General features: G+C 50.9%; 1 long non-coding RNA gene across 1 annotated transcript; it reads left to right on the forward strand.

The window, feature by feature from the left end:
- The first annotated feature begins 42 nt into the window (after positions 1–42).
- Positions 43–11,986, forward strand: LOC129046292 (uncharacterized). The gene is made up of 3 exons (XR_010408106.1): positions 43–179; positions 2,630–2,717; positions 10,938–11,986. It is a non-coding gene; the product is annotated as an uncharacterized LOC129046292 (long non-coding RNA).
- Positions 11,987–20,988: the final 9,002 nt, after the last annotated feature.

The following is a 20,988-nucleotide window of genomic DNA, read 5'->3' on the forward strand; positions in this document are numbered from 1 at the left end:
TGCGCCTTCGTCCTCGCGGCGGCCCCGGCACGCCGCGTCAACCCAGGGAAAAGCCTCTCAAGTGCCCTGGGGCCTTCTCCAAGATCTGAGAACTGCTCCCCGCGGGATGGGGCCTGGCAGGGACTTTAGGAACAACTCTGGGTGGCCGTCGGAGACTCGGGTGCAGCTGGGAAGCCGAGGTGGGCGCAAGCCAGTAGGTAGCCTTCCCCGCCCAGTGGTGGGGGCGGGGGGCAGCAGCGCACAACAAGAGGGGAGTCTTCCTGAGAGGACAGGGTGGGTGTGGGGCAGGGGCTGTGGGGGCAGGGGGCCAGCCCACCATCCTGGCTGACCACGGGAATTCCTCCAGGCTCCAATTCCGAGAGAAGGTCCTAGGTATCCCTGGGAGTCCTTTATGAGCCTGGCATCTGGGGCAGCCTGGCTGAGCCGACTGAACCCTAGTCCCTCCTCAGCCGCACACCCTCCGATCTGGGAGATAACAGCCTCTGGGCAAGTGGCTCTTTGGAGAAGGTTCCTTCCCCAGACATGTGAGAGAGCCTGAGGAGGGAACTGAGGGACCCTCAGAAGCAGGCCTGGACCAACCTGCAGTCAGACCTCTGGACCTCCAGGTCAGGGTATCCTGTCCGCACTCAAGCCCGGCTAGTCCCTGTGGGGCTCTGCACAGGTTGCCCAGGACCACCCTCCAGGCGGCTGAGCTCCTAGCTCTGACTCAGGGTCCCACTGATTGGTTGTTTGGTTGACTGTCCCCTGGTTAGAGGTGGGCAGGGATGTTCTGCTGCCTATGCCTCCCCTGAGAGGAGAGCTGCCACACCTCCTCTGGGGACCATCCTCCCTCAGGGATTGCTCCAAGTCTGGATGGAAGTGGCAGGGTGAGTCAGACAGGCCTGTGTCAAATTCCCACTCTGCCACTACTAGGTCATGACCTGGAGCAAGGCCTTTTATGTCTTGTGTCTGTTTCCTTATCTGTAATACAGATAATAAAATCCATGACACGGTTGTTGTGAAGATAAATATTTGCTTGAAAGGGGTTTTGTCCTCCTCTTCCAACCGTCCCTTTGCTTTTGGGGCTTAGATACTGGGGCATGGAAGATTGGGGGCCTCTGCCCCCCCCCCCCCCTCTGCAGTTTCTAGTTGTCTCAGGGACTCAGGAAGCCCTAGGAATAGAGACTAGCAACATGGTAGTTTGGGGCATAAAACTGTGGGACGCTACACTATTGTTTATAATAGCATTATTCACAATAGCCAGAAGGTGGAGACAAACCAAAGGTCCATCAACAGATAAATGGATAAACAAAATATGGTGTGTATTATTTATTTATTATTTATTCAGTCTTAAAAAGGTATGAAATTCTGATCCATGCTACAACATGGATGCATTCTGAAGACAGTATGCTAAGCAAAATAAGCCAGACACAGAAGGACAAATACTGTATGATTGCACTTCTATGACGTACCTGGGATAGTCAAATTCACAGGATAGAAAGTAGAATAGTGAGTATCAGGGTTTGGGGATGAGAGGAAATAGGGAGTTAGTGTTTAATAGATATAGGGTTTTCAGTTTGGGATGATGAAAAAATTCTGGAGATGGATAGTGGCAGTGGTTACATAACAACATGAATGTACTTAATACCATTGAACTGGGCATTTAAATATGACTAAAATGGTAAACTATATGTTATATATATTTTACCAACAAAAACCTAAACTAAACCAAAAAAACTTGTGGTACAGGTTGGGGTATGCCCAGGTCGAGTTGTAGGAGAGGCCAGAGTGAGGAGTCTGGATGCAGCACCAAGACCTAAACCCATGGACAAGTGAGCATGGGGTATGGGTGTCCTTGAGGGGTACACTTGAGACAGTGAAGAAAAAGCCAGGTGTTTTGCAACCCAGGCAAATTGCCACAGCCCCTGAGTGTAGCAAAGCAGGCTCAGCCCAAGGAAGAACAGGCAGCAGTGCACCCTTCCTCTGAGGGCTCAAATCAAGATGCCATTTGATTTCTCAACCATTTTACAGATGGAGAAATTCAGGTCAAGTCAACATGTTTTTACGGAGGACCATTCCTTGGTCCAGGCTTTGGAGGGACCTTGGGGGGAGGTGAGTAGGGGAGGGCGAGAAGATCCTAAGCTATCAAAGCTTCACTACATGTAATAAGTAACCTGCCCAAGGCCTCAGGCCAGTGTGATGTGAACAGGCACAAGGCTGAGCAGGATGAATGGTAAATGACAAGCTGGGTGCAATGCCAGGGGCAGTGGCAGTCTGGGTGGCTCCCAAAAGAAGGGGCTTCAAGTTGACCTTGAAGGGTGGGAGGATTTGGAGAAGGAAGAGTAGGGTTTGCCCTAGGGCTGGGCACAGCGTAGCAGGAAAAGGACCTGGCCTAACCTGATGGCATCATGAGACAGGGGGCATCATGGTATGTCAGGCCGAACAGGGTAGTGCAGGGCCCCAAACAACAGGCTAAGGCTCTAGCTCTGGCCTGGAGATAGGAGGGAGCCTCTGCAGGTCTTACATTGTAGAAGGCAGGACGCTTGTCTCAGATGTGTCCATGGTCAGTCTCCCCAAGACTTAGGTGGTGGGACAATCCCTTAGGCTCCCTACCTGCATAACCACCCTCAAAAATGCCTCTGCTTCTCAGGTCCTCCATGCTGGTGCAGTCTCATCCGAAAGGCCATCTTCTCCTCCTTGAGCTTCACACCCACCCTCACGGTGAAATCCATCCACAGGTACTTCTCTTCCTTGTTGTATTGTGGCCAGTAGGTCAGCTTCCCAACATTGGGGTTTCTGCCCAGAAGGAAGAAGGAAAGAGGATTGTTCACGCTTGTCTTCACCCTGCCTTCTTCTCTTACCCTTCCCTGATTCACCTTCCCTTTGGGAGTTGGGGTCTAAGAAGTCTTTACAGAGATGATATATAGACATAGACCTTTAAGAAAAATTAGAAGACTATGTGGTGGCAAGGGCCTTCCAGGCAGAGGGAACAGTATGTGCAAAGGGTTGGAGGTATGAAAGACCAGGGCTTTTGGAGGAAGCAAGTGTAAGGTTACAGAAAAACATGGGGTGTGTGAAGAGAATGGATGTGGAAAGAGGATGACACAGTAAAGATTTTGAAGATTTTCATGCCAAGAGGCTAAGGGCTTGGGACTTTAGTCTGGGAGTAGAGGGAAGCCATGAAGAGTTCTAAACAGGTGAGTGGCTTGGTCTGATGATATTTCACAAAGATCCCTTGAGTGTCATAAGGGAGATGGATGGTAAGGAGAGAGAATGTGGAGATGAGAGACTAGTCACAAGGCTAGCCAAAGCTCAGCCCATGTGTCACCTCTGCCAGGAAGCCACTCCTGCCCATCCAGGCTCAGTCAGACACCTTCTCTGTGCTCTCAAAGTACCTTCTGCTCCCCCCTCCCCAGTACAGCAACTTAATGTTTTTGTTATAACATTAACAAGCCGCTAGAGGATGCGGGTCATGTCTGCAAGATTCTTGAATCCCAGCTCCCAGTATAGGGCTGGGTAAAAAACAGAGCATTATGAATGCATGAGTGAATGAAGAGTGTGGTCATGGGACAGAGAGAAACACATCCTAGGGATATTTAGGACCTGGTGACTGGGGAAAGGTGAGGAAGAAGGGGCAGTCTGCTTGGGCTGATTGTGCATTTCCTTTGGGACACGCAGGGACAAATACCAGAAGCAGCTGGCCAGTGGGTCAGATGCCCAGATGTGTTGGGGGACTAGACTCACCCTGTATGGGCAAAGTTGGCCCTGTATTTCATCATCTGGAGGCTCAGCGCCTTCTCCTCAACTGTGGAATGGCCGGGGGTCGGAATATGATATGACATTTGGAACAGAACGTGGGGGGCTAACATCCCACCCTGCTCCTTCCACTATTGCTTCCATACCAAAAGGCTTTCATTTTCGGGAACATTCTAGATTAGGAACTGCCTAGCTCCTTAGGGTCGGTCAATGGAGAGGTGGCATCCCTCACCCCCCACTATCCACCCAGCCCTAGGAGCCTTTCCTATCACCTCTGCCCACCCATCAACCCAGCTGCCCCGAGGCCTTTCGGATGAGACTGCACCTGTCCATCTGGCCTCATGCATCCTTCTGCAGCAACCTTCCACTTTCCATTCTTCCTGCCTCTGTTTCAGAGCCAGCCCTCATCATCTCCTCTGGGATATACCCCACCTTCCCTCCCAGTTGGCCTCCAGGCCTCTGCTCCTATTTCTTTCTAACCCAGTTCAGTACACTGAGCCATCTCTCTAAATGCACATCTGGCTGTCACTTCCCTGCTTCAAATCTTTCCCAGGGTATTTTGAATAAAGCTGTTTAGCTTTTCTGGGCCTCAATTTCTTCATCTGCAGAATGGAGAAAACTTCTCTTTTTGTAGAACTGTAGAAAGAGGAGACTTCCCTTTCTGGATTGTTGAGGGAATTGAATGAATACACAGAAACGGTTTAGAAGAATGTCCAGCACACAGAAAGTGTTCAAGCGTTTCAGTATTATTACTGTGGCGGGTAAAGCCCTGTGTGATGTGGTCTCAGCTCACCTCCGCAACGTGGCCCTCAGAGGGTACCTGACCTTACACCCCCACTCCAGGCACACTCCAGGTCAGTGGTTGCTCCCCAGTCTCCAACCCAGGCCCCTGACTCCCAGGCCTGGTCTGGGCCCCAGCCTTGCCCACAGGACAGATGGTGCACTCTGTTCAGGGGATAGAGCTTTTGGGGGAGGTAGGGAGGCAGGAGGTGCTGGGTGACAATGCTGAGTATCCCCACTCTCAGCATTGTCCTCTCTCTTGGACTGGCTTGGTTTTCTCATCAGCGCTACCCCTGGCCAGAGTGGTACCCTTGGCCGGGGTGAGGGCAGGTCTGTGGACCTGCATGGTCCTGTACACGCACATCTGCACATGCATCTGTGCAGTGGAGGATGCACTCATGGATTGCGGACCTGAGTCTGTGCTGGGTCTGCCCGGGGACTGCACTCACCAGTCCCGAGATAGACATGGCCCACGAAGACTGGCCAAACAGGGTTACGCAGCCTGGGTCTCCACCGAAGGCTGCGATGGTTTTTTTGTACCCAGCACTGAGCCACCACCTGGTCCAGCAGCGCCCAGTTCCTGCGGGTCTGCGTGTCGCCCGCGTTCGGAGAGCGGGGCTTATAATCAGGGTCCCGAGCCCCGACCGTCTGGTTGCTCAGGGAATCCTGCCTGGTTCCGCCTGGCCCTGCCTCTCCTCGCCGCGTCCCTGAGACACCTGGTCTTGGGACCACACCTCTTACCCTAGAGTTAGGTCCCTCTCCATCGCAGTATGGAGCATCCGCGGAAGTTAGGCGCAGCCCCTGCACGCACCTCTTGCAGCCAAGCCCCCACAGCCCCCTCCCCTCGCCTACCACCCGGACCGCACCTCCTCCGCCCTGAGCCCAAGTCCGGAGGAGGCCGGGTCCCTCGTCCCCCGCGCCGGTCCCCGGCCCCGCCTACCTCAGGACGGCCAGCCTATGCCGAGCCTATGCCGAGCCTATGCTGCCGCAGCACAAGCACCACTTTCTCGCGGGCGGCCAGTTCAGAGGCATCGTACGTGGAAGCGGAGCCCACGAGGAAGGCGCCTCCTGGGAACCAGACCATCACCCGGGCGTGGAAAGCCGAGGCCTGAGCGGGGCGGTGCAGTGGCTGAGCCGGGCGGCGCGCAGGAAGATGAATACTCAGCCGCAGCAGAGCGTCCTCAGGCGCGCGCTGGCGGTACACGGTCAGGTACAGACCGTCCTCGCTGAAGCTCAGCCACTTGGATTGTTTGCGCGTGTTGGGATACATGGAGGCGATATGGCCCAGGCCTCCTGAAGCCCCCTGCGGCCACGATACGAGTTTGGGCCATAGAGTGTGGCCAATGTGGTGGCCATAGAGCTGAGAATGGTTGAAAACCCAGGTTCCGCATTTGAGGGAATAGAACCAAAAGCAATTATTTAGGCAGTGTGTGTGTGTGTGTGTGTGTGTGTCTATCTGCCTGTGTCCGAGTGGCTTCCACTAGCGTTAGGGTCCAGGGGTGGGAGGCAGCTTGGCTTCCCCAAGATCCACCCCTCTGCCTTGAGCCTGGCCCCATGAGTCTTTGTGGGGAGAGGTTCCCTGCTCCTGTTGGAGAGGCTGTTGGTGCTGTCAAGCCAGAAACCTGGGTACCCTGGGCACCTCCTTGTCTTTCATATCCCCTCCCCTCCCTCAGTCTCTGATCTGCCTCCCAAACAGCTCTTAAATAGGCCTCCTCCTCTATTCCAGAGCTGCTGCCCTGCAACGGCCATTACCACATCTGGCCAGGACACTGCCCCAGCCTCTTTATATCCCTTCCAACTCATCCTCCACAGAGGACTGATAGAAAACAAAAACCTGACCTTTTCACTCCCCACCTTAAAACCTTCCTGGGCCCCCTGTGTTCAGGATTAGGTCCAGATTCACCTGCACTGCCCCAGGCCCTCTCCATCTAGCCTTCTTCTGGCCACCCTTTCCTGCAGATACACATGGACCCTAGCCTCCCACCTCTAATTCCCTTTGCTTCTGTCCCCTCTGCCAAATGCTTTCTCCTCTGCCTGGCAAACTCCTGCTCATGTTTAAGGCTCAGCTCAAGTGGTGCCCCCTCTGCTGGGCAGTTCCCCTCTGTGCTTCCCCAAAGCTCTATCCATGTTGACTATAGTACTGGGTTGGAGTTGAACCATGTACTCCCAAGGGGCAGGGATGGATGAGGATTTATCTGAGTCCTGGCACCCATGTGGACATTTGTGGAGCTTGGCTCTTGGGCCACCTCACCTTTTCTCCCTGCTGGCCGAGCCCTGAGAGTGGCTGTTCTCAATAGTTGGGGCTGGGTCCATCTGACTGGCTACAGGAGACCCTCTGCCTATTCTGCTCCATTCTCTGCTTGTTCCCTTGCTGCTCTGGCCCCAAACTAGTCATTATCCAAACTAGTCACTGGTCTTCTTCCCCTCTTAACTACCATCCCGTAGTCTGTTCTAAGCCATCCACAAATTCCTATACCTAACACTCTGTGTTGCAAACAGCTGTTGTCTGACAGTTCATGGCCAGTGTTCCAACAACTGACACCCAGACTTCGGTGCAGTGGATACCCCAATCTCTAAACCCCTGATCCTTGGGGCTCTAGTAATGGCTATCCCATGTTCTGTCACCTGATCCATGGGATTCCAAATAACAATCACAGAGTGTTCAGAATGTCTGGGCTTCTCTCAGTGGTAGTCATTGTTCTAATGACTAACACCCCAGCACTCTAGTAACAGCCATTCATGTTCTAACAGTGGATGCCCTGTTCTCAACAAATAGACACCCAGGGTGGTGGTTATAGTTTTTTTAACATTCTTTTTTTTTTTAAGATTGATTTATTTGAGAGAGAGAGAGAGAGAATGTGCATGAGCAGTGGAAGGAGCAGAGGGAGAGGGAGAGAGAATCTCAAGCAGAATCCACATTGAGTGCAGAGCCCTTGGCGTGCCTGATCTCATGATCCTGAGATCATGACCTGAGCTGAAACCAAGAGTTGGTCACTCAACCGACTAAGCCACCCAGGCACCCCTCCCCCCTTTTTTTCTACAGAGCGAAAGGACACCTGTGCTTGTGTGGGATGGGGGAGGGGCAGAGGGAGACAGAGAAAATCTCAAGCAGGTTTCACACCTAGCGCAGAGCCCAGCATGGAGTCCAGTGCAGGGCTTGATCTCACAACCCTGAGATCTTGACCTGAGCCGAAATCAAGAGTCAGAGTCTCAACCCACTGAGCCACTCAGGCACTCTGGTGGTTGTAGTTTCTTTCTTTCTTTTTTTTTTTTTTTAAAGATTTTATTTATTTATTTGACAGAGAGAGACACAGCGAGAGAGGGAACACAAGTAAGGGGAGTGGGAGAGGGAGAAGCAGGCTCCCCGCAGAGCAGGGAGCCGGATGTGGGACTCGATCCCAGGACCCTGGGATCGTGACCTGAGCCAAAGGCAGTCACTTAACCGACTGAGCCACCCAGGCGCCCGGTTGTAGTTTCTTAATATCAACTGACACCCAGGTTCTTACAGTAGACATTTTTCTAAACCCAGTGCTTTATCCAACTAATTGTTAATGATTGCCACAGAATACTCTGGACAGTGGGTTACTCAATGGTCTGAATAAATAATTAATACATTTGTTCTGGGTAAATTCCCAAGCCCAAGGCTTCAAAAGGCAGTCATAACCTCAACATGCTCACGTGACTCAGGGTTTGAGCCTTGCTAGAGATTGCATTAAGATTCTGGGACATTAGGGCGCCTGGGTGGCTCAGTCGTTAAGCGTCTGCCTTCAGCTCAGGTCATGATCCCAGAGTCCTGGGATCGAGTCCCACATCGGGCTCCCTGCTCGGCGGGAACCCTGCTTCTCCCTCTCCCACTCCCCCTGCTTGTGTTCCTGCTCTCGCTATCTGTCTCTCTAATAAATAAATAAAATCTTTAAAAAAAAAAGATTCTGGGACATTAAAACTGAACCTGAGCCTGTGACCTCCCCATCTTGGAGCTCCTTCTGCAGTGAAAGGTTGGATGTGCCATGTGGGCTTGTCCTTGGGCTCAAGTCCCAAGTGAGAGGGAAGAGCTCAGGGTTCACTGAGTATGGGCTGTGTGTGTGTGTGTGTGTGTGTGTGTGAGTGAGAAAGAGAGAGGGGGAGAGAGAGAGAGAGAGAGAAAGAACAAATGAACTGCTCCTCACATACTTTTAGGACAACTCAGCTCCCCAGAAGGTGCCAGGGGCACATCAGTGAGCACCTCCTCCTTACCTGGAGCTCTCCCATGAGAGAGCCAAGAACAGAAGTATCAGTGCCTTAAACACCATCCGGGCCAATTACTTCATTATATAGGTTTGTAAACTGAGGCCCAGAATGGGCCCCTGGCCCACTTACGGCCACACAGTGGACTCTTTTTAGTGAGTTGTTCAAACCCTGACCCAGAGGCAGGCATTGGTCCACCGCCCTCCTTAGGGTTTGCCCACCTCCCAGACAGTAGTCCTTTGGCTCTTATGCAGGGACATAGGTGGTGGCATTTCTGAATCCTTCCCAGGATTCTGGGGGCCCTGGGGCAGTGATCCTGCAGGCACCCACAGGAGGTCTGGAGAAGGAAACTGCTAGGAAGACACTGATGGGTGTCTTCCCATGTGCATCTATTTTCCTTGGAGGGTCCCATATTTGGTAACCACTAGAGGTTCTTTGGTGTGCAGGGTACCTAGGAAGAGAGGAGAAGGGTCACTCTGGCCCTGAAAGAACTCTGGCCCATCTGCCATGGCACCAGTTGCAGCTTGCAGCTTTTCACAATTGCGTACTTGCCCACTTTTTCTGTGTTTCTCTCAGTATGTTTCTCTATCATTATTTAAGATTTAAGATTTCAACGCTATGTTGGTAGGTGCGTAAAGGTTCATGTCTGTTATATAAAATATTTTCTGTCATTTAATGCATCATTTAATGTCAATATCATTGTATCATTTTGATTCTGCTTGTCTGATATTGATATTACCATATCTCTTTCTTATTGCTAACATTTACCTGGCATACTTCTGGGAAGAAATCACACACATATAGGCATTCTCATTCATATATCTGCTCAAATTAATACTCACATGTACATACAAATCTACACATACATAGGTACATACGAGCTCAGCTTATCTACGGTGAAGCATGCAGAAATGCAAGAGCTAAATGCACACCCATATGCATACATACATGTATGTATGAACAGTTATATAAAGGTTACAGTGTATCCATATGTAGCATACATTGATTTACATGTTACACATAGGCACACAGACACACTACAAGAAGATCTACACCTTAGCCAGCTCTTGGACTGAATATGAACTAGACCAAGTTGAATTTACCCTCTGCCTATGGCACTTCCTCCTCTTCTGGGCTCTCATCCTGCCCCACTCGTGTTGCCAAGCGTCACTTAGGCCTCACATCTGTTGCCCTTTCCTGAAGCACCCTTGTCATTTCTTCCCCTCCTTTATCAAAACTGAATTGTTCTGTGCCCTGGTCCCCTAGGGTTCACTCTGCAAATGACAGAAAGCAAATATGATCCAAGTATTACTGAACTTGGCTGTGTATCAGAATCATGTGGGGGAAATCATTGTTAAAACCCAGGTTCCTAGGCCCACCCTCTGAATGAGAATCTCAGGGTTGCATCAGGAAAGTGATTTACAAACACCTCCTGGTTTTGGGAATAGCAGTTGGAGTTGGTGTGATAGAGGACACACTCCAGCTGCAGGTGGCCAAAAGTACCTCTCTGTGCATGTCCCCAGGTCTCTGCAGGGCTGACGAAAGCAATATCTGAGCACAGAGGGGTGGTTGTAATGGTGAGCCCGCAAGCACGTAGGCAGGACAGTGCGGGCAAAGGGTCATCTCAAATCTCCTATGTGTGCTGTTCTTTGCAGTTTACAAAGCCTTTTCACATGGTCCTGCCATGTGAGCTTCTCATTGGCCCTGGGGAGAGCTGGGGGAGGCCTATGGGCCCAGAGAGGGGCAATGACTAGCCTGACGTCTCATAGGACAGAGCACGGAGGCAGAGGTCTGCCACATTATCTGGGTTTGCCCTGAAGCCTGGGTCCACTCATGATCAACTAGCCAACAACCATGAGTTACTGATCCTCTGGCGCTGTGCCAAACACTTTACATGGACTATCTCACCTTGTCCTCCTAAAACATGTAGAGGGTAATTGTTATTATTATTGCACCATACATATGTGGCAATGGAAGCTCAAAGGGGTTATAGAACTTGCTTAAGGTCACACAGTGAGGCTCTCCTCAGAGTTTTGCTCTAAGCAGTGTTGTTTTGCTCTCCTCACTCCAGTCTCTGGGGGCACCTAAGCATGCAGCAGAGTGCTCTATACCCCTGAACAAGAGCTGCCTTGGAGTGGTCTTTTTTTTTTAAAGATACTTCACTTTTTTTTTTAAGATTTTGTTTATTTATTTGACAGAGAGAGACACAGCGAGAGAGGAAACACAAGCAGGGGGAGTGGGAGAGGGAGAAGAAGGCTTCCCGCTGAGCAGGGAGCCCGATGTGGGGCTCGATCCCAGGATCCTGGGATCATGACACGAGCCAAAGGCAGACGCTTAATGACTGAGCCACCCAGGTGCCCCTTGGAGTGGTCTTCATCGCAGCCTTGTTATCCAGAGACAATAGGTAAGCACTTATGAAAATATTCCACTTTTTGAGTAGGCATAAAATGTTAATTAAAACCAGGAGTTAAGGGGTGCCTCGGGGGGTTCAGTTGGTTAAGCATCTGCCTTCAGCTCAGGTTATGATCCCAGGCTCCTGGGATCGAGCCCTGCCTCGGGCTCCTTGCTCAGTGGGGAGTCTTCTTCTCCCTCTCCCTCTGCCTGCCACTCCCCCTGTTCGTGTTCTTTCTCTCTCAAATAAATAACAGCAAAATCTTTTAAAAAATTGTTTATGTGGTAAGTATCCTGTAGCCTTGTTGGCAACAGTCTCCCCCGCCCAACATGACCAGAAGGGATGGGTGAGGAAGGGATGTTATATCTACATTATATAATATATATTACACGGTCAGTAATGGCATGTTCTGTAAGACTCTGTAGCAGCAGATGGCTTAATGTGGTGGCTCTGAGCAAGGCTGCTGGGTTTGAATTCCAGCACTGCCATTCATAAGCTGTGTGACCGTGGGAAAATCACTTACCTTCTCTGAACCTCAGTTACGCCATCTGTGAAATCAACATAATAATAGTACTTAACTCATACAGTTGTAGTGAGGGTTAGATGGGCTCATGTAGGGAAGACACTTAAAACCGGGGAAACCCATTATGTTAGCTGTTGTCATCAGTACTTGGGAAAAAGCTGATGTCGTTCAAGAACTTGAAAAGGGCAGAATTTGAAATTATATATTAGTCATGGAGAGTGAACACCAAAACACTCCAAAGATGTCTGAAGTAACAGGAAGGATTAATGTCAAAATGGTGTCAGTGGTTGCCTCTGAGTTGCAGGCATTAGTTACCTTGATTTTTTTTTTCTTTAACTTTTCCGTATTTTCTTTATCAACATTAATGGAGGGGGCGCTCAGTCAGTTGGGCGACTAACTCTTAATCTCATCTCGGGTGTTGATCCGGAGTCGTGAGTTCAAGTCCCATGTTGGGCTCCATGCTGGGTGTGGAGCCTACTTAAAAAAAAACAACCAAACAAAAAACAGTGGAGAGTTCACCATCAGTGTGGGGTTCAAGAGACTAGGGATGGGAGGACACGGAAGGCAGGACCAAGGAAGTGGGGGTTATCAATAGTTCTGTCTGGTCTGGACCACAATCTTCTTTCTGGACCACATTCCCCTCCTCATCACCTCTACCAGCCTCCCCTGCAGGTTGTGTGTGGCCACATCAATAGGAATATGGAGCCCCATTTAGAGGAGGTGACAGAGCTGCTTGTTTCTTCTGCCTAGGATCTGACAAGTTTGGTTTACCTTAATGCAGTAAGCATGTGTCACTCAAAGCAAGGGCCAAGCCGGGGGATGGAGGACAAGGGAAGGGAGTGGTAGAGAAGGCAGACAAGACTGTGAGTCTACCTGCCAGGCCTGGGGGCCAGGCACATAGAGACTACTCCACTCAGCTGTGCAGCAACTTGGCCAGTTCTTTTCTCTTTTTAAAAAATTTTATTTATTTATTTATTTGAGAGAGAGAGAGAGCACAAGCAGGGTTGGGGGAGGGACAAAAGGAGAGGGAGATGCAGACTCCCTGTTCAGCAGGGAGCCTGATGTGGGGCATCCCAGGACCCCAAGATCATGACCTGAGTAAAAGGGGCTTAGCTGACTAAGACGCCCAGGTGCCCCACATCTTGGCCAGTTCTGGGTGGGCCTTAAGGTCTGGTCCTGCCAACACCTGGCTCTACTCCTGTCACTTCTCCCTGAGTAAGAAACAGCCTTTCACCTGGTCCATCCATATGGGGAGGAGTGTGGGCTAGGACTCACGTGGGCTCCATCCAATGTTCACATGGGGCACAGGGAATGTCGAATGGGGAGCTGGGTCAGCCAGGTGGCCTTGGTGCAACGCTGTCTTAGGGTTAAGAATCTGTGATTCTGATATGTAGCACAAGGTGGCTCCTGTTCTGAGTCACCCAGCATTCTGTTTTTTGTGGGGGGAAGACCGAAGCCCCATCTGGTCCACTATTGGGCTTTACACATAAAGAGACATGTCTAACAAGTGAGGTGGAGTGTTCTTAGAGGCCTTCACACTGATGACAGGGTGAAGTCACAGTCCTGGCGAGAGGAGACTTGCTTGGAGCTGGCCTAGCAGTTGGGCCTGGGGTGAAGGTAGAGGGCCTGGTTCTGGACCCACCGGGGTTCTGATGTGACCTCCCACCCACAGGGGCAGTAAAGGGTACCTGCGAGGGTGGAAGAATCCTCTCACTGAGCTGAGATCCTGCGCCCAGGCTGGTCAGGGATGACTCTCATCAGGGTATATCAAACATGGGGGGAGGTACACTTCTCTATTCCAAACAGCATCAAAGGTAGCAGCTGCAGACCCAAGGAGAGTGTGTGTCTGCCAGGATCGCACCCTTAAGGAATCTCTGGGACATTCTGGCAAGCAAGGATTCATAGATGACTAGCCCTGAGGGAGCCTAGAGGCCAGTGCCAGGGGTGAGGGTAGGAGAGTGTAGCCAACACCGAGCCATGGATGGTGGATACAGCTAGGACCCCGCCCCCCCTCTGCCGCCAAGAGGGGCGTGGCCAATGTGCCTGGTTACCTCTGCATCTACAGGCGCTGCCCAAGAAAACACAGACTCAGTTCAGCTCTGGACTTGATAACTTCTGGGGTGCCTTCATGGCCTGGAGGCTCCCAAACAAAAGAAGTCCAAAACTTACACTCTGAAAACTACAAAACATTGTTGTAAGAAATTAAAACAGATCGGGGTGCCTGGCTGCCTCGGTCAGTAGAGCATGCAACTCTTGCCCTTGGGATCGTGAGTTCAAGCCCCATGTTGGGCCTAGAGCCCACTGTAAAAAAAATAAATTTATTTTAAAAAAGAAATTAAAGTAGATCCAAACGAATGGGAAAACACCCTGTGTTTGTGCATGAAAGGACTTCATATTGTTAAGCTGGTAAAGTAACACTCCCCAGATTGATCTGCAGATTCAGTGCCATCCCTGTAAGAATCTCGGCTGACTTCTTGGTAGAAATCGACAAGTGGATTCTAAATTTCATATGGAATTGCAAGGAAGCTGGACTGGGTGAATCATGAATAAGAATAAAACAGGAAGACTCATAATTTCCTATTTCAAAACTTATTACAAAGAAATGGTAAGCAAGAGAGGGTAGTATATACTGACATAAATTAACCATAAAAATTAATGGAACAGAATTGAGAGTCCCGTGTATATATGTATAAATAGACCCATGTATCTATGCATGGCTGAGTTTCGACAAGACTGCCAAGGGTGCCAAGACCATTCAGTGGTGGGGAGAATGGTCTTGTCCACAACATGGTGTTGGGACAATTGGGCCGCCACATACAAAAGAACAAAGAAAATGAAGACAAGCTATGGAATAGGAGAAAATATTTGCAAATCATATAGCCGTTAAGGGACTTGGATTCAGAATATATAAAGGACTCTTACAACTTAACAACAAAAAAACACAACTCAATTAAAATTGGGCAAAGGATATGAAGAGATATTTTTCCAAGGAATATGTTTAAAAGGCCAATAAACATATGGAAAGATGTTCAACATCATTAGCCATCAGGGAAATGCAAATCAAAACCAAAGTAGATCCCACTTCACACCCACTGGGGTGACTGGAATACAAAAGTCAGATAGTAGATGTTGTCAAGGACATGGAAAAATCTAAATCCTCATAGACTTCTGGGAGGAATGTAAAATGTGCAGCCACTTTGGAATACAGTCTGGCAGTTCCTCCAATGATTAAACATAAGAGTTACCGTATAACTTAGCAATTTTACTCCTAGGTGTGTGTGTGTGTGTGTGTGTGTGTGTGTGTGTCTTCAAGAGAAATAAAAACATGTCCACACAAAAACTTGTACACAAACATTTAGAGCAACATTATTCCTAATAGCTACCAGGTAGAATCAACCCAAATGATGAATCAGCTAATGAACAGGAAACAAAATGTGATATATCCATAAAATGGAATACTATTTGGCCACACAGAATGAAGTACTCATACATGTGACACCATGCTTATGCTAAGTGAAAGAAGCCAATCACAGAAGACTATGTCTAATAAGATTCCATGAATATGAAATGTCCAGAACAGAGAAGCTAATAAAGACAGAAAATAGATTAGATATGAAAAATCATTTCACTGTACACTTCAAGTAGGTGAATTGTATGGTATGTGAATACAATCTCAAGAAAGCAATCTAAGAAAAAGGGAAAGCTGATGTGAAACAGACCGACAATCCCGACATTTTGGCAAGGATTTGGATCGACCAGAACTCTTATGCGTTGCTGGTGGGAGTGTAAATTGGTACAACCTCTTTGAAAACTGCTTGGCATAATCCACTCGAGTTCAAAGCTACAACACCATGACTCAGCAATTCCAAATCCCTCCACTAATTCCACGTGGTAGATATATACTGAATGAACATGTCTGTATGCTCACCAGAAGGCGTGTTAGAAAGTTCCTATCAGGGTGCCTGGGTGGCTCAGTTGGTTAAGCGACTGCCTTCGGCTCAGGTCATGATCCTGGAGTCCCAGGATCGAGTCCCGCATCGGGCTCCCTGCTCGGCAGGGAGTCTGCTTCTCCCTCTGACCCTCCCCCCTCTCATGCTCTCTCTCTCTATCTCATTCCCTCTCTCAAATAAATAAATAAAATCTTAAAAAAAAAAAAAAAAAAAGAAAGTTCCTATCAACACCATTCATAAAAGCCCCGACTGGAGACTACCCAAAGGCCTGTTAAGAGAACAGGAAACATGCCGTGGTGTATTCACACGATGAAATCCTGTTACAATGAGATTGAATGATCCTTGGATGCATCTCACGGACCTAATGTGGAGTGAAAGTAGCCTGACACAAAAGAGCATCTACTGTATAATTCCATTTTTATTCCATTTCATGGAATCATAGGCTGTGTGATTCCATTTAGCACGCAAAACTACCGTCTGCCATTGAGAATCGTATAGCCATCACCTTTGGAGGGGAGTCCCGGAAAGAGCACAGGGGAACTCGTTCCAGCGGCTAATAATATTCTGTTTCTTAATCCACGTGCTGGTTACATACTGGTGTGTATGTGAATATTCATTTTATGAAAATTAATCAAACTTTATAATTAGGATTTGTGTACTTTTTGGTACATACATTATGTTTCAACATAGAAGTTTACTAAAAAAAGAAAAATAAAGGAAAGATTTGGCTGGGTCGGGGGGGGGGGTTTTGTGGAAGGAGTGACTCCTGACAGAGCAGGAACCTCAGCAATGTACAGAGCTACAGACCATCTCTGGAGGGTCTCTGGAGGTAGGAGTGGGCTGCTGAAACCACTCGGACCCAAGAAAAAGCTGATTCTATTTTGGGGAAAAAGGCTGCGAATCAGAAAATATCACTTGCTTCAAATGTAACCTTCGGTCACCATATGATGAAGCAGTGCTGGCTCCAGAGGAAGAAAGGGAACGGAGGGTCTAAAAGGTCTGTCACCCAATGGATGCTCAGGGAGCATCTCTGGGGACGGAGAGTCACATCCAAGTCACCGGGAAGTATGTTTGGGAGCTCCCAGGGCGTGGAGGGGCCTCCAGGGGTTATCATCAAGTCCACAGCTGAGCTGAGGCTATGCTTTATTGAGGAGCCAGCTGTGCATGCAGCCTTGGCCCAGGCGCACTGGCTGAGCCCCTCCCGGGGTGTTCTATCTGCCCCCTGTGGGTGGGAGGCCAGGCCAGAATCATGCTCTCCGCCTTCACCCAGGCCCAGCCGCTGAGCTGGCTTTGAGCACAGGCTCCTTCTCTCTCCAGGACCTTGGCCTCACCCTGCGATCTGGCCTCTAAGGACACCCCACCCCACTTGCCAGACGTGTCTGCATATATCTGAAGCCCAATAGTGGACCAAATGGGGCCTTGGTATTCCCTCAAACACAGAGCATGCTGGGTGACTCAGGAGAGGACTCATCCAGTCCTATATATCAGAATGTCCGCTCTGGGGCAGCCAAGACTCTTTCCAAGCATCTTTATTGTTGCTGCTGCCATCATTATCATTGTTCCTATTGTATATGTAAGGAAACTGAGACCCAGAATGGAGAAATGACTTGGCCCAGGCCTCACAGGAAGTGTGACTTGCACTCCCACAAAGGAAGGTGGCTTACTGCCAGTAGGAAAGAGCAGGAGAAAAAGGATGGGACCTTTGTTCATGCTGTTCCCTCTGGGTGGAATGCCCTTCCCTGCATTGTCAACCAGGTGAACTCCTGGCTATCCTCCAAAAGTCAGCTCATCCCCTTCTGGGTGCCTTTCTGATATGCTACACCCCTATAGGATACAGCCAGATTCCTGCAGTTTCTTGCATGAGACCAACCTGCCCAGGCTTCGTGCATAGACAGGGAACTAAAATCCCTGTGAGGGAAGGACCTGCCTGAAGTCATGGAGAGACTCAGCCCAGAGACTGGCTCCCAAGGATTACCCTGGCTGCCTGCAGGTGAGCTCACCTCATGCCTTGGAGGTGGCCCAGGACTGGGGGTGCAGGGTGGGAAGCTCTGACCTGAGCCTGCTGTCACTGGATGTCTGGTCCAATTAGGAGACAATTGAGGAATTCCCACTGCCCACCTGTATTTTTCAGGTGGCCCTAACATAGTGCAGTCCCACCCCTGACTTCAAAGGTCCTAGGATACCTTCAGGCCCTCTTGCTGCTGCCTGCAGTGCTGTCCCTTTCCCAGAACTCTGGCCATGGCATTTCCAGTGCCACTTCCCAGGCCCAGCCTGAGACCCAGGTGTGCCTCCAGCTGGCCACATGGGGGCCAGGGTGCGGCCCTACAGGAATGGGTCCTTAGGACTGATTCGTGGGTGAAGCTCTGGGAGGCTGGGAAGGGCCAGGAGCCTCCCTCCAGTTTTGGGTCGAGGGTCACAGAAAGCCTGACGGGTTTGCTCAGTCACACTGGGCAGATTCCTCCCAGCCCTTGGGGTGGTGACTTTAGGCAGCACCCACCCCAGGGGGTGGTCCTAACAGAGACTGGGCTCCTGGGGGCTCACCCTGGCTCTGCCTCATACCTTGTCTGTCACACAGGTGTGGCAGACAAGGCCTCCTCTCAGGAGGCCGGGGCCAGGCAGGGGTGATAGGACTCTGCCCACCCACCCACCCAGTCAACTTTGCTGCTCTGGGACCCCTGTGGTGCTTCTAGGTCTGCTTGGACGGCTGTCTGGTCTCCTTAGAGACCTGGGGGCCCAATTCCCCCTCACTGCTTCTCTCATCCAAGGGGAGCAATGGCCTGGCTCAGAGTCTTCACTTGCTTGGGGCTCTGAATGGTGTTGGGGTGTGATGGGGCCTGGAGACCAGGGAGAAAGATGGCCTGGACGCTGACCCTCCATGGTGGGGGTAGGCTCGACACCTCAAGCCCTTTACCCTGCCAGCTTCCCTATACCTGAAGACCCAGCAGCAGGTGAGGCCCTGGAGTCTGGTCAGGGGGAGGCTGTGCACACGGACCAGCCATAGCATCCGAGTGCAGGCCCGAGGATGGAGGGAGTTTGTGTGGCATCCAACCAAGAGCAGCACTGGACCCTGTCATCTCTCTTACCACAGTCTGAAGCTGTTACCCTGCAAGACCCCCTCCCTCTGGCCATCCCTTGCTGGCCTTGCCGCCCGTTAGAACCCCAGTCCCTCCACCTACATCAGCCTCTGAGATCTCTCAATTCCAGCAAAGTGCGTTCTAGACATGAGGGCACATTCTGGAGGGGGAAGGACATCTCGGAGGCCAGTGGATTTAGCTATGAGTCCGGCTCTGTCATCTCTGTGTGTGTGGCCTCAGGCAAGGCACCCTCCCCTCTGATTCTCAGTGTCCTCATCTGTAGAATGGAGATCCACTCAGGGCCCTGAAGGACCATTCAGGACCCCAGAGGACTGTCCAGACGCCTGAGGGAGATGATGGATGTGAGTAAGCCTGACACAGAGGCAAGCTTAGCAAGTGTCCTTGTGATGCCTGGCTAGCTGGTTGCCTTGTGCCCTGATCCTGGTCGAAACTGTAGTCAAGGGGGCCATCTGATTCAAAGGACAGTATGATTGTGAAAGCTGTGTCCGTATCTAGGCCAGAGAGCAGTTACTGAGCACTTGCTGTGTGTCAGGCACTCGACAGCTAATTATCACTCAGTGCTCACGGCAGATCTATGAAAGGGGACATGATCACTGCCCCCATTGCATAGATGGAAAAATTAAGAAACAACGAAGCTAAATAATTTACACAAAGATACACATTTAGTAAATTGCAGAACTGAACTGGAACCCTATTAGGGTGTGTGAATATGAGTGTGTGGGACTGGCCACGTGGGTGAGTAACTAAGTTTGGCACTGGGTATACACACGCATGTCTGTGTCTACTGGAGCAGCTGCTGGTACCTTGTCCAGGTGGCTGGGTCCAGATGTGTGCATCTGACCCCACAGTCACCCCTGGGGCACACACACGCTGCTCACATGGTCCTTCCTGTGACCCCGCCCAGGGAGGCTCCCTGGGCCCACCAGTCCCTTCGCTGCAGGACCTGGCCTGTCTGAGTTTGTGGGTTCCCCCTGGCTTGCTCCCCTCAGCTCTGTGTAGCTGCTGGATCCTCAGGGCAGGGCCATCAGTCAGTCACGGATGACCTGGCAGGCCGGGGAGGGGTGTTCCACAATCACTGGCCCAGGGAAGACAGACTAAAAAGGCAGGAGGACTGAAATCCCAGCAGCATACCCACCTTGTATGAATGCTCCCGCTGAGCGACTGGGGTGGGGCCAGGCCATCCCCCTCCCTCCCTGTGCGGAAAGAACTCTAGCAGCTGGGGTTGGGGGATGAGAGGGAGGGAAAGATGGCAGCGGGACAGGGTCTGAGGCCCACCCTCCAGAGCCCTCTGGCGATGGTGGCACCAAAGCTGGTGATGGTTCCCCCCGCCCCATGCCTCCCAGGTATGGTGCGCCCTCAGGCCTGGAGGGAGAGGCCTCTGTACATCCAGCACGGTCGGATCTGGGCCCTTGATTCCCAGCCTGGGCTTGCTCGCCTGCAGGCAGCCCCTGGGGGTCTTCCTTCCCCTCACCTCTCTGTCCATCACTCAGCAGGTCTGTCTGTCTACTCTAAATCTAGAGCCAACCAGTGCCTTTCCACCTAGCTGGAAACCCACACTGGTCCCCTCCCTACTCTCCCTGTCCCCACTCTCACCGCCCCCCCCCAACCAGTTCATGTCACCTGCTGGTTAAAACCTTTCCAAGGCCCTCCATTACCCTCAAGCACACACCCCCTTTGCAGCCCACAAGGCCCCTCAGAGTCTGGTCTTTGCTGACCTCTCCATTCTTTAGAACTGTTTCCTCAGTACATTTCAACCTCCAGGCCTTTGTGTCTGCTGTTCCCTCTGCCAGGAACACCCTTTCCCGCTGCTCCCCATCCCTCAAGTCCACTGCTCTGGCCAGCACCCTGGAGTAATCTCTGCTTGTCCTTCAGGTCTCAGCTTAGATGTCCTTCCTTCCTTCCCATGTCCACCAGGTCAGGGCTGGCCCATGCCTCTGTGTACCTACAGTCCTCTGAGTCCCCAGTGGCACGCGGTGACTGGGGCTTGTTTATTTGTCAGGCTCTCCACTCACTTGTGGGGACAAACTTCCCTGTGGAGAGAAGGGGAAGGGAACGGGAGGCCTTCAGTGCCAGGTGAAGAACATGGACTTGCCCTAAGGGTGGCAAGGAATCACAGGGAACTTTTGAGCAGGGGAGTGGCATGACTCAGGGCCCATTTGGCTTTATGTCTTTCCTTCCTGCCCAGAATGGACTTCCCTGAACAGCACTGGTCCCAACTGCAAGTGCTTTTCATGTAACTCTTAGCAGCCAGGAACTTAGTCTGACTGAGGAAGGGTATTTGTGGGATTG

The sequence above is a fragment of the Mirounga angustirostris genome, unplaced genomic scaffold (genome assembly GCF_029215605.1).
Source record: "Mirounga angustirostris isolate CCGP_5_RB_7025 unplaced genomic scaffold, mMirAng1.0.hap1 SCAF_16, whole genome shotgun sequence".
NCBI lineage: Eukaryota > Metazoa > Chordata > Mammalia > Carnivora > Phocidae > Mirounga > Mirounga angustirostris.